Here is a 10,757-nt window from a genome sequence, read left to right as displayed (position 1 = left end):
TATATTCAATACACCTTTTCAGATATAGCCCATTCAGTTTGTCAAAGAAACTACAGTGACCCTACATGGAGAAGAAAGAAAGCTTCTAGATCCAAGTCAGGCTTCGGCTTTCTCCTCTGTTTACTTCAATTTAAAATTAAAAAGCATGATTCACTTATGGCCAAACATTCCTGTTTAACCCCTGAAACCACACAAAGAGTGCTGCCAACCAACTTGTAAGATTGTCACTCTTTTCAGGAGCAAAGGAGAACCTTGTTTGGGTGAACACCTGGCATGGAGTCAGGAAATCTTCCATTTCACAGGGACGCATTGCAGTTAATGACAGTGAATGTCTTTAAATTTTCAGTTGTTCAGATGTTTTACCACCTGACCTGTAGTCTCTCCTAAGCAGCTGGCACCTACAGATACTCTAACACATAATGGCAACTGTATCTGTATCCGAGTTACAGTACCAGTGTGCTGCTACACTTGAGTAACCTCCTACTCTATTAGCAGACACTTGATATGAGGATGTGGATTTTCCCTATAGTCTTTCTCAGTTTAAAGATGATCAATCAGTTCTGAATCACACAGAAACAGAAACGAATGAGGCTAAAATGGGAGCAATATCATCTCTTCTTTTACTTGAAAATGAGAAACAGCTTTTCAGTTGATGTCTGAATAAAATTAAAATAGTAAAGACAAGATGGCATACAGGTGTGAGTTAATTTCTCCTAGACACTTTAGTAAAGATACTGCTTTAAAGGCCCATTTCTGTATCTCTGTTTTTTAATCTATAATGAAAGGACCTGGATCATATGCCAAAGTAACTGAGCACCTTCATAGTTACAGGTAAAGTTACACATTTTCCGATATAGTTAATCCTGCAGTGCCGCCCTCTAATGGACACAGTGCTGCTATTTCTTCATCATCCTTTTTCTAAGGGCACTGGTCTATGGGACAACATCGACCATGCAGCCTCCCTTTATCACTTTCACTGGAAATCACAGGAACAGTTAGGTGGTATTTTACCAATACACAGGATTTGATGCAACTCACTGGCACTATTTGAGTGACGTTGAGAGAGTTTAGTTTGATTTGGAGAGTGAAAAAAACAATTCTGCCTTAGGGGATCAGTTAACATGCTTTCAGTTTTAAAAACGTATTGCATATTTTCATTTACAGATTTGATTCCTTTTATTACATTTTTGTACTTATTAAAATTATATGTAAACGCAGCAGCCCGTCCATTTCACAATATCTTTATATCCCTTATACACTCATATAACTTTTTAATCTTTCAGTAAAGGAATGTGGAATTTCAGCTTCATGCCCTTCCCGGTGCGTACAGAATCAAAATGCCAAGTAGATTTAAACACGACTTACAGGCACATTCATGTATCTAACATGCTTATAGGGTTAGTGTTAGGGTTACCATGTGATATTGACACTTTGGGCCTGAACTGAAATATCCCGCCTCATCATTTGGTTTAATTTGGGTCATTTTGAAGTGACAGATTGTGTAACAGCATGTATTCAACTTTCCTCACGTGGTTCTGCTAAACAGCAGTTCACAGTTCAAGAAATACACAGTGTCTGCCAGTGACCAGCGGCCATCTGCTACACATAGACTGGACTTCCAGGCATTCTCTGATTGGATGGCTATGAAATAAGTCTGCAACATTTTATTCTGCGTCAGCTTTGGAAGCAGCTGCAGCATAAATTTAAATGAGCTCTGCTGTAGTTCTGCCTGAGACAAACCGCTCCAAGTCAGATTCCCAGCAGCAACAATGTGAAGCAACCTGGCATGATGTAAAATCTGTAGAAATCTGATTGACAGCCATTACATTTTATTATTAGTTCTTTGTTTTTATATTTATCCCTCTTCAAATACTGTGTAATTGGTTGCTACCTTTGAGCATTTATGAGGCATATAGAAGTAGCACAAATTACATGGAAAAAAGATGTGATGGAAATGCTTGTGACTTGAAAACAAGAATGATGTAAATGCATGTGAAATGATGTGAAATGAAAAATGAGTGATTCATTAAGTGTTCTGATAGATCCAAAGATGTTTTGATGTTTTAAAACTTGTACTTTAATCTCACTTTTTATCATTTTTCTATGACAGGAGAGTTTTTGTCTATCATTCATCACTCAACCCTACAAACCCTTCAAAATTGCCATTTATTGTTTTAAGCAAACAGGCTGTAGCCCTAGAACAGTGGAAGTAACGAAAAGTAACTTAAACATGTGGAGGTGATGAAAACAAATCTCCATCACTCATACAAATGTGTCATTTTGCAAAGATATATTTTGTACCAACATAACTAACACAAAGAAACTTTATTACACGCTTTATTTTGCATCATGGTATTTGTGTTCTCTTTAATATTAGATTTGATTATTTATTGTGGCCTGGCCCGTGATTACTATCTTATTATAACTAATGTCACATAGTGAAGTCAGGATAACTCAGTGACACAAGGCTCATGGTGACATTATTGACAGGTGGCATGAGGGCCAGATGGTTGGGTTAAGTTGAGAAAAGTTATTTAAAGGATGGTGGATTGATGAGCAGAGGTGAGCTGTATAAATAGGAATATTTAGCATGGTGTCGCTGGACTATTCTTATTGCTCTGCTTTGTTTAACCTAAAATATCCTGGGTATGGAAAGAGGTTAGTGCCAGCAGACATTTTATTTGAATTGCATACATTTGAATTTGTCATGCACATGTTGAACTGTTGAGTTCAAAAATTGAATTTGAAATTGAATGTAATTAGTAGGAAATGTAACTACACCTTCAAATTCAATTTTCTCAATTCAGATTGAGCTGTCTGAGAAACACATCCGGGCACTTATTAAAGATAAATATACCTCTAACACATTTAGGGTTAAGTCCTGTTTGTATGTTTTATAGGTTTGTCCTTGTTAATTTCTTATTTTGAAGATTTGGTTATAGTTGTTGTTTTGTTGTATCACTTATGCCAGTGGCACAGCAGTCACACTCTATTTCTGTCCTTCACCACAGTGAAAGGCTCAAACCAACAATGCAGGGGAAACACCAGAATTTTGGATGCAAAAAAAAAAAAACACAACTGGCTAAAACCATGAGCCGTTTGGCCTTTTTTTTTTTTCCCTTGCAAACTTTTGTCAAACTCACATTTACTGAATTACATTTTCAGAATAATCTTGCATTTGTTTTCAAACTGATTCTGCATAAGCTATTGCTTAGGCTAATCTAAAATAATAATGATGATATAGTTTTAGTATTAAAGAAAGCGAATGCCGCACATTGCATAAAGTCTAGAGTATGACATTGATATATACGCAGCAGTGGGTGGTATTCTTTCTTTAATACTATATACTGTATGGTCATCTTCTTTTTTATCACATTATAGTTTTCCCACAGCATGCCTGTGGAACGGCTGAAGTCAGTCCTTCAGCTCCATGCAGCTTCCCTGCTGAAGTGTCCTTGAGCAAGACACTGAACTGGTATATTATGTGCTTGGACCTTTTAAGCGCTGGTTGTGGCTATATATTTGAATTTAACAAAGTATTTAGCATCAAAACGTGGCTTTTTAATATAGAGGTAAATGACATCCAGAAAAGGTGAAGAGGACTCCCTGTTTAAACACACCAACGTACAGCTTTGACTATATAAATAAAAAAACATAAAAATGCATCCATATTTACAATGAGTCTGAAGAAATTGTTGCAGTCTGAGAAGAGATTACACACAGATGAATATGCACACACAGTGACTGAGTTATTTTGAGTTATTATCTTTAGTTGTGTGTAATTGTTTGTCTTGTTTTGATCATGTTGGTCCATCTGTGTCTTGCCATTTTCAGTGATTTTAAATGCACTAAGAAGACATGTTTCATGGTTTTCTGCTATTGCTTTATAAAACCTTGAATATGATTTGTTCCACACAGCTTCTGTGTAAAAAAATCCTAATGTATAAATAATACATGCAATAAAATTAATAACAATATGACCATACTTTTAAATGCTATGATTGTTTATAGCTGTGGAGATTGTTATTTTAGCGAGAGCGGCTGGCTGGTTTCAGCATCTTCCAGATACGACGGAAGAAGGCACGCACTCCCTTCTTCTTCTTCTTCTTCTTTTTGTTTGCATCTGTGGAGAAAAAAAGTACTGAGTAAGTATTAAGAGATGTTTTTATATGAGTCTCAAAGAAAATGGAGTTTAAAAAAAAAAAAACTTCTCCTATTATCAAAATGATCAACAACTCACCGCTACTCTCTGCAGCCGCCGCACTGCAAACCTCTGGCGTCTGAAAAAACAAAAGACAGGATTTAATTATCAGTTGTAAAACTGATAAACTTCATCACAGATTCCTGAGTGATGACAAGTCAGAGAAAACAGTTAACAGTTTATAATGTGACATTTCAGTCATATACCACACATCATCTTTATCAGATTTGTTTTTGTCTCCTACCTCAGAGATGATGGCGGCCGTCACACTGCAGTCAGAGACCTGAACCTGGAATGCCTCCTTCCCAGAATCCTTCACTCCTCTCTGCAGCTCTTTCAGCCCATCCTCAAGGCTAAAAACATCAGCGGTGACCAAGGCCACTTTCAAGGACACCTCCATCTCCTCTGGGAGTTTCTGTGTGTTCAGCTCAGAGTTTTTCGCCTCTTCCAGCCCCTCAGAGTTGGCAAGGTGACAGTGAGGCGGGTCGGGTGCGGCGGTCTGGACTTTGTAGTCCATCTGCTGGACGGCACAGATGACGGCCTCCCTGGCAGAAAAGACGCTGTCATCGAAGTCCAGCAGCTTGAATGCTGCCAGCCTGTCCTCGAACCTGCTGTAGACCACAGTGACCATGGCTCGGGCCACTGAGGTGGAGATGCCATGCAGAAGGTTTGTTGGGAAATCTCCAAACTGAGAGAGGCATGGAGCTGCTGCGTCTGCCAGCAGTCTGCCAATCTTAGCAGTGGCAGCTTCAGCCCTGCTTCCCCCAGCAGCAGCCATGATGGGACGCTGAGCCTGGGACAGTTTGTCCTCAGCTGGCTCTGGTTCCTCCAGAAAAACCTCCACAGCAATTTTGGCCACTTTTGGCACCAGGGTGGCAGCACTTTGCTGAAGCATCTCAGAGAGGGTTGCTGGTTTTGCATCACCAGTAGAGGACGGGTCAATGGTGCTGGGCAGACAATGGGCAGCGGTGTTGCTCAACCTGTCGTTCCAGGACAGGAGGAAGGTTTGAACATCCTCCTCTGCTCTTGGGCGGATGACTGCAAGGAACATCTGAAGGCCCTCCAGTGTGACCTTCATGGGACAGGGAGAGAAAGAGAAGAAGAAAAAGAATGAATCTGAATGGCTCCTACAGTGGAACTGGTACAACACAGAATATGGAGGATTTTGTACTTACCTTTCTGCTGAACAGCAGTGAAAGGCGACTTTCTCTGTTAAGCTCTTCCCAGAGCTCCTGCTCCATCTGACTGAGACAGTGGAGCCTCGCTGCAGTCCAGACCTGAGCAGATCAAGGACTTGTTAGTCTCAACATGAACATAATGCAGCTGATAGTAGATTCATTTCACAGGAACGTACATTGAACATGTAAATATGGGTTGGGTTGAAGATGTTTGTTGTATTTACCAGTTCAGCCATGAGGAGCTTTCTCGCCTCGGCCTTCTCTGATGTTTCCTGGAACCTTTAAAAATATCAAGGATTTTGTTATCGATCTTTTTACAATGTTGTGCATTTCTATCAAGTTTTAATGTAATATATCAGTTTCCTGTCAGTTCAACAATCAAAGAAATGAACAGTTTGACTCACTCGTCCAGGAAGCATCTTCCTGCCAGCAGCCAGGTCTTCATGTTTCCAACAGAAATATGAGGAGGAACTTCGTCCTGCTGCTTCATGAGCAGAAACTGTCTCATGAGCTTCTTCTGCAAGACAGATTTAGTGTTCAGTTTGAATCAGTTAACAGGACACCATCTAATGCTCATGTCTTCTTCAATATGAACAATGCATCTTTACATTTACATGACTGGACCCACCTCTGTTTGGTATAAATCCTTCTCCTTCTCAGAAAGAGAGGCCGGTCTCATGAGTCGGACTTGTTGGAGAATGAACTCAGTGTCCATGACTGACACTGAGGACTGGTCAAACTCCTGGAGAAAAGCAGGAAACATTCAATTCATGAGAGTCACTGAAAAGTACAGATTTAAATCCACACCTAATATCCTCACATCTGATCATAACACTAACCCTAACCACTCAATTTGTAAAAGATATGTAAAGATATTTAACTAACTTAGAAACACTGTTAAAAATGATGAAATAAAAATAAAGAATTCACAAACCTGGTACAAGGAAAAGTTCTCAAGGTCTTTTGTTTGCAGTGAGTGAAAGAATACGCGCACACAGACAGTTTAGATAGCTGACAGTTCAGATACAAACTGACTGATCCAATGTGTGAAATGACCGAAGTTGTGTCACACTGCAGCACCAACCAGACCAGGTCATCTTTGGTCTTCAGCCTAAACTCCAAAGGCAAGGATGAGCTGAGGATCGCTGCCTCCTGCTCATAAGACGCCAAAAAGTCTAGTTGTAGCTTGCAGTCAGACCTCGCTGAGCCTTAATAGGCATTAATAAAATCTTGAAATCATTTATAAACCTGAAAACAGGCAGCTAGTTTAGAGAAGCAGAAGCAGGATTATTATGGTCCTGTGATGTGAGTTTAGTCTTCGTGCCACAGATTCTTCCATACAACAGCAATACTTACTTTCACTTCTTGGAGCTCCTTACTGTCACTTCAAACAAAATGTTTCCTCTCTACAACATGATGTAGGAACTTCTATCTGTTTGGCGGTCATGTTCAGCCACAGTAAATATCAAGTTGAACTAGTTTGAACACCACCAAATCATTCTCCAAAAAACAAATTAACTCACATAAAACGTATGGAGGTTGTCAAAAATGTTTTTAACTGTTTTTCAATTTCAGAAAACTATAATAAATTTATAAAGTTGAAAATTTGAAATTCAGTTTTTGAATCCAGCAGTTCAATATGAACATGACAAAATACAATTTCTGCAGATGAATTACAATCTCTGGCACTAATCTCTTTCCATACATGATCAACATCAGAAATAAAAGGGAATTAAAGGGAGTCAACCCAAATAACTGTTGTAATCAGGATGTGTAAGCATGACGCGTACTGTGTGTGTATTTATGCACCAATAGCATACTAGATACCACATAAATCACTCTGTAACAGGGTTTCCACTCAGTCAGCATTGCGCTGCTGCTATTGGCCGACCAAACTGGAATAAGAGATAATTGGCTGGATATTTGGCAGTGAGGGGTTAAAGTGGAGGGCGCCTCTTGGTTTCTCAGGTGTCAGGGGCAACACACTTGACGACAACAGATACTGCACGAGCGTGTACAGGAAGAGAGAGAGAGAAGGAGAGAAGGAGAGAAGGAGGGAAGGAGAGACCAAAAAGATAGAGAGAGAGAGAACCGTGGGTAATGTAAACATGAGCACTTGCATGAAGAGAGAAAGAGAGAGAGGGGTGAGAGTCTCCGGGAGAGACGAGAGAAGGCAGAATATACACAGTCACTGACAAGAAGAGCAGACCTAGCAGTAAGAGATATGTCCACACACACACACACACACACACACACACACACACACACCCAGAGAGAGAGAGAGTAATAGTCATCAAATGAATTATTGCTGCATGAGACACGTACTAACTCCTAATAGCAACTGCACAATCCTGTTTCCTCTTCTTAACACTTAGAAAACACATTGCTTGTGTTCACTAGCTGCAGAACAGTCCGCACACATTACAAACATGTGTAACACGCTAAAGTGTGTCTGTGTGGCTGAAATCTAAGAGTACCTGAAGTAACAGGTGTAAGGCTTGCCACCGCTATAATTGTATGTTATGTCATTTACTGTCTGCCTATTGTCTGTGTGTGGAGGGAGATTGGGTTACAGAGGCACTCAGCTCCATTAGTGTCACCCTCTCTGTCATGCACACACACACACTCACACACATGCACACACACACACACACACACTCACACACACACATCCACCACATAGGTTGATTTCAACAACACGCCTCCCCATGTCATGTTAGTAGTAGTTTTCCTTGAAGAACAGAGTGTAGCTCGACTCTAGTGGCTGTTACGTATACACACACACACACACACACACACACACACACACACACTTAGATGATTCACAGTCATAAGACTTGGTGTCAGGCGTACACACAAGGCTGAGACTGGAAGACTTGCAGCACCCACATCCAGTCGTACGTCAAGTCTACAGCATCACAGCGCTGCCAGAATAATGGTTATTAGTGTGCATGTATTCTCATGTTTCCTCTAAGTTAATATAGGCTGCTTTGCATTTTTATTCACTCACATTATTCAAAATAGCAGTCAGTTGTTTTTTTTCAATCCAGGCTCACTGAAACAAAACGTGAGGACACACTGAATTAAGTATCTGGTGGAGTTGAATATCCCGGTGCAAACTAGCCGAGAAGACACCAGCTTCGAAGGAGAGAAGAGGGAATCGTTTTTCGGAGCAGCGCAGCTTGACAGCGGGCCTCTGACTGTTGCCTTGGGGACAGAGAAGACACAGAGAGAGAGAGAGAGAGAGAGAGAGAGAGAGAGAGAGAGGACACATGCTGCTTTCACACACACCGTTGTTGACTTTTTAACTTTTCACAGCAGAGGCTACATGGGTGTCTCTTAAAAACAAGATTCCCTGAAGGATTTTCCCAGATAGCGGACCAAAGTAATGGGAGTTTGACCAAAGGGGGCCATGATCCTGGATGCTCTGCCTGGACCGAAGGAATAGTCAGGAAAGCTTCTAGTTCGACATAAAGGTAAAAGAGTTTGCCTGAAAATTGTATGCTTGTATTAGGAATGAACATCAGCACTTATTGCCTTGTAGTATTAATTGTAGGGATGGGACGATGTGCTTATCTCACGATACGATTCGATATATGGGGTTCACGATTCGATAAAACCACGATACGATGTGATAAATAAAAGTTCAATGAAAACAAAGTATGACTGTGCAGAATTATGGTTATTTATGAGCCACAAATCTTTCTAGCAATGCCACTGCCATTGGCTTGCTAGATAATAATTGAAAAATGTTATTACAAAGTGTAAATAATATAATTTCAATGGAGAGTTTGTGAAATTGTGATGGACAAGCCGTCTCATTTGTGATTACTACAGCAGAATAAAATGTAGCTAATATCGCGATTAATTTTTCTGCCCCATGATACATATTGTCACTATTTTGTATCGCAATATATTGAATTTTGATATATTGTCCCATCCCTAATTAATTGCTTTACATCCTGTGAGTGTTTACTTCAATAGATGCTAGAGGAACGGGTTCTTGCAATATGTTTTTGTCCTGTCTATATATAAATCCCCTACAAGAAAAGTAAAACCACACTTTGATAACATTGACCTGCACGGTATCTGCAAGCACCTGCAGGTTTGCATGTGTGTTTTTTCCCCTGCACAGCAAGACCCTCAGTCGACCCCACCATGTACACACACACACACACACACACACACACACACACACACCGGCACCTGGTATACTCACTGACACAGAATCACACTGCCTCACACACACTGACGCACACACCAGTTGATGCCCACACACACACACACGCTGCTGACTCAGGGTCCCCAGCGGTTCATGTCTCTAATGACTAAAACGGTGCCGTTACCTTACTGCTGTCCAACACACACACACACACACACACACACACACTCTGACCCTGCATGACCTCCCGGCTACCTCTGCTGTCTGTCAGCCGGGGGAAATGTTAACCCCTTAGATTACCTCATATACATTATATACAGAAGCAAAACTCGGTGTTCAATCTGCAATGGCATGTAATGAGTTTGTGTGTCCATGAGTTCAGTGTCAAATCTGATCTCAGTAAAACCAGGACAAAAAAAATGTCTAGCAGGTTTGGGGAAGCAGGCAGTCAAACCTTAAACGTACAAGTGAAACACAACTTCACTTGTATTTATTGGCCTTCACTGTGTGCTAATAAATAGAAGTGAAAAGAGAGTAGTCTGTCATACTACTTTTATTTTTGGATGTGCTACTTTTTTCCTCTAAGTTCAGTATTTTTGGATAAGCACTCCAGTCAAGTCTATTTTTGTTGATGCGCACTTCTGTCTCCACTCTCACAACTTTGTCTTTCTAATTTTATCTGAGAAATTTCAAAAGGTAGACTGTTGGCTATTATATATTCAATATTAGGAGATTTTTTTTTTTAATGTTTGCATTGAAGATTAGCCAATGTGGCAGCCTATATATTTATATGATATATAAGTTCAATAATAGGGTAGACTGTTTAAATGAATTATATTTTTGACCAGTCCTATGTGTGTATTTACACTGATTACAATTCTATTAATGCAGCATTAAAACATTTGACTATTTACGCATCTGTATAAAAATTTTTTTTTAACAAATTATAAGTCTTCTTTCTAATGCATCTTCTAATTTCTATTAATTCTAACATTACAGCCTATGTGTTGAAGCAAAGGAAACTTTGTAGACTGGTGTTTTGATCAGTCCCACGTCCCAAACAGCTGACCAGAAAGGACAATGACCTAGTTTATGACAAAGAAAGTAGGCAAATAAGTCACACTATATCTGTCAGAGGAAATTAAATAGAACTGCATGGAACTGCATGTGTATATATATACATTCATCTTCTATATGAACTATTCATCTGGCCCGT

The 10,757-nt window shown here is 40.0% G+C and overlaps 1 protein-coding gene across 1 annotated transcript in view; it reads left to right on the top strand.

Annotated features, from left to right (window-relative positions):
* The window catches only part of LOC139927631 (transmembrane protein 272-like), a 96,114-nt gene that overhangs the window by 67,460 nt on the left and 17,897 nt on the right, over positions 1–10,757 (top strand). The gene's annotated exons all lie outside the window — the stretch shown is intronic.

Source organism: Centroberyx gerrardi, chromosome 23 (assembly GCF_048128805.1).
Source record: "Centroberyx gerrardi isolate f3 chromosome 23, fCenGer3.hap1.cur.20231027, whole genome shotgun sequence".
NCBI lineage: Eukaryota > Metazoa > Chordata > Actinopteri > Beryciformes > Berycidae > Centroberyx > Centroberyx gerrardi.
Note: the sequence above shows the minus strand (reverse complement) of the source record. Positions and strands in the feature narration are given on the sequence as shown.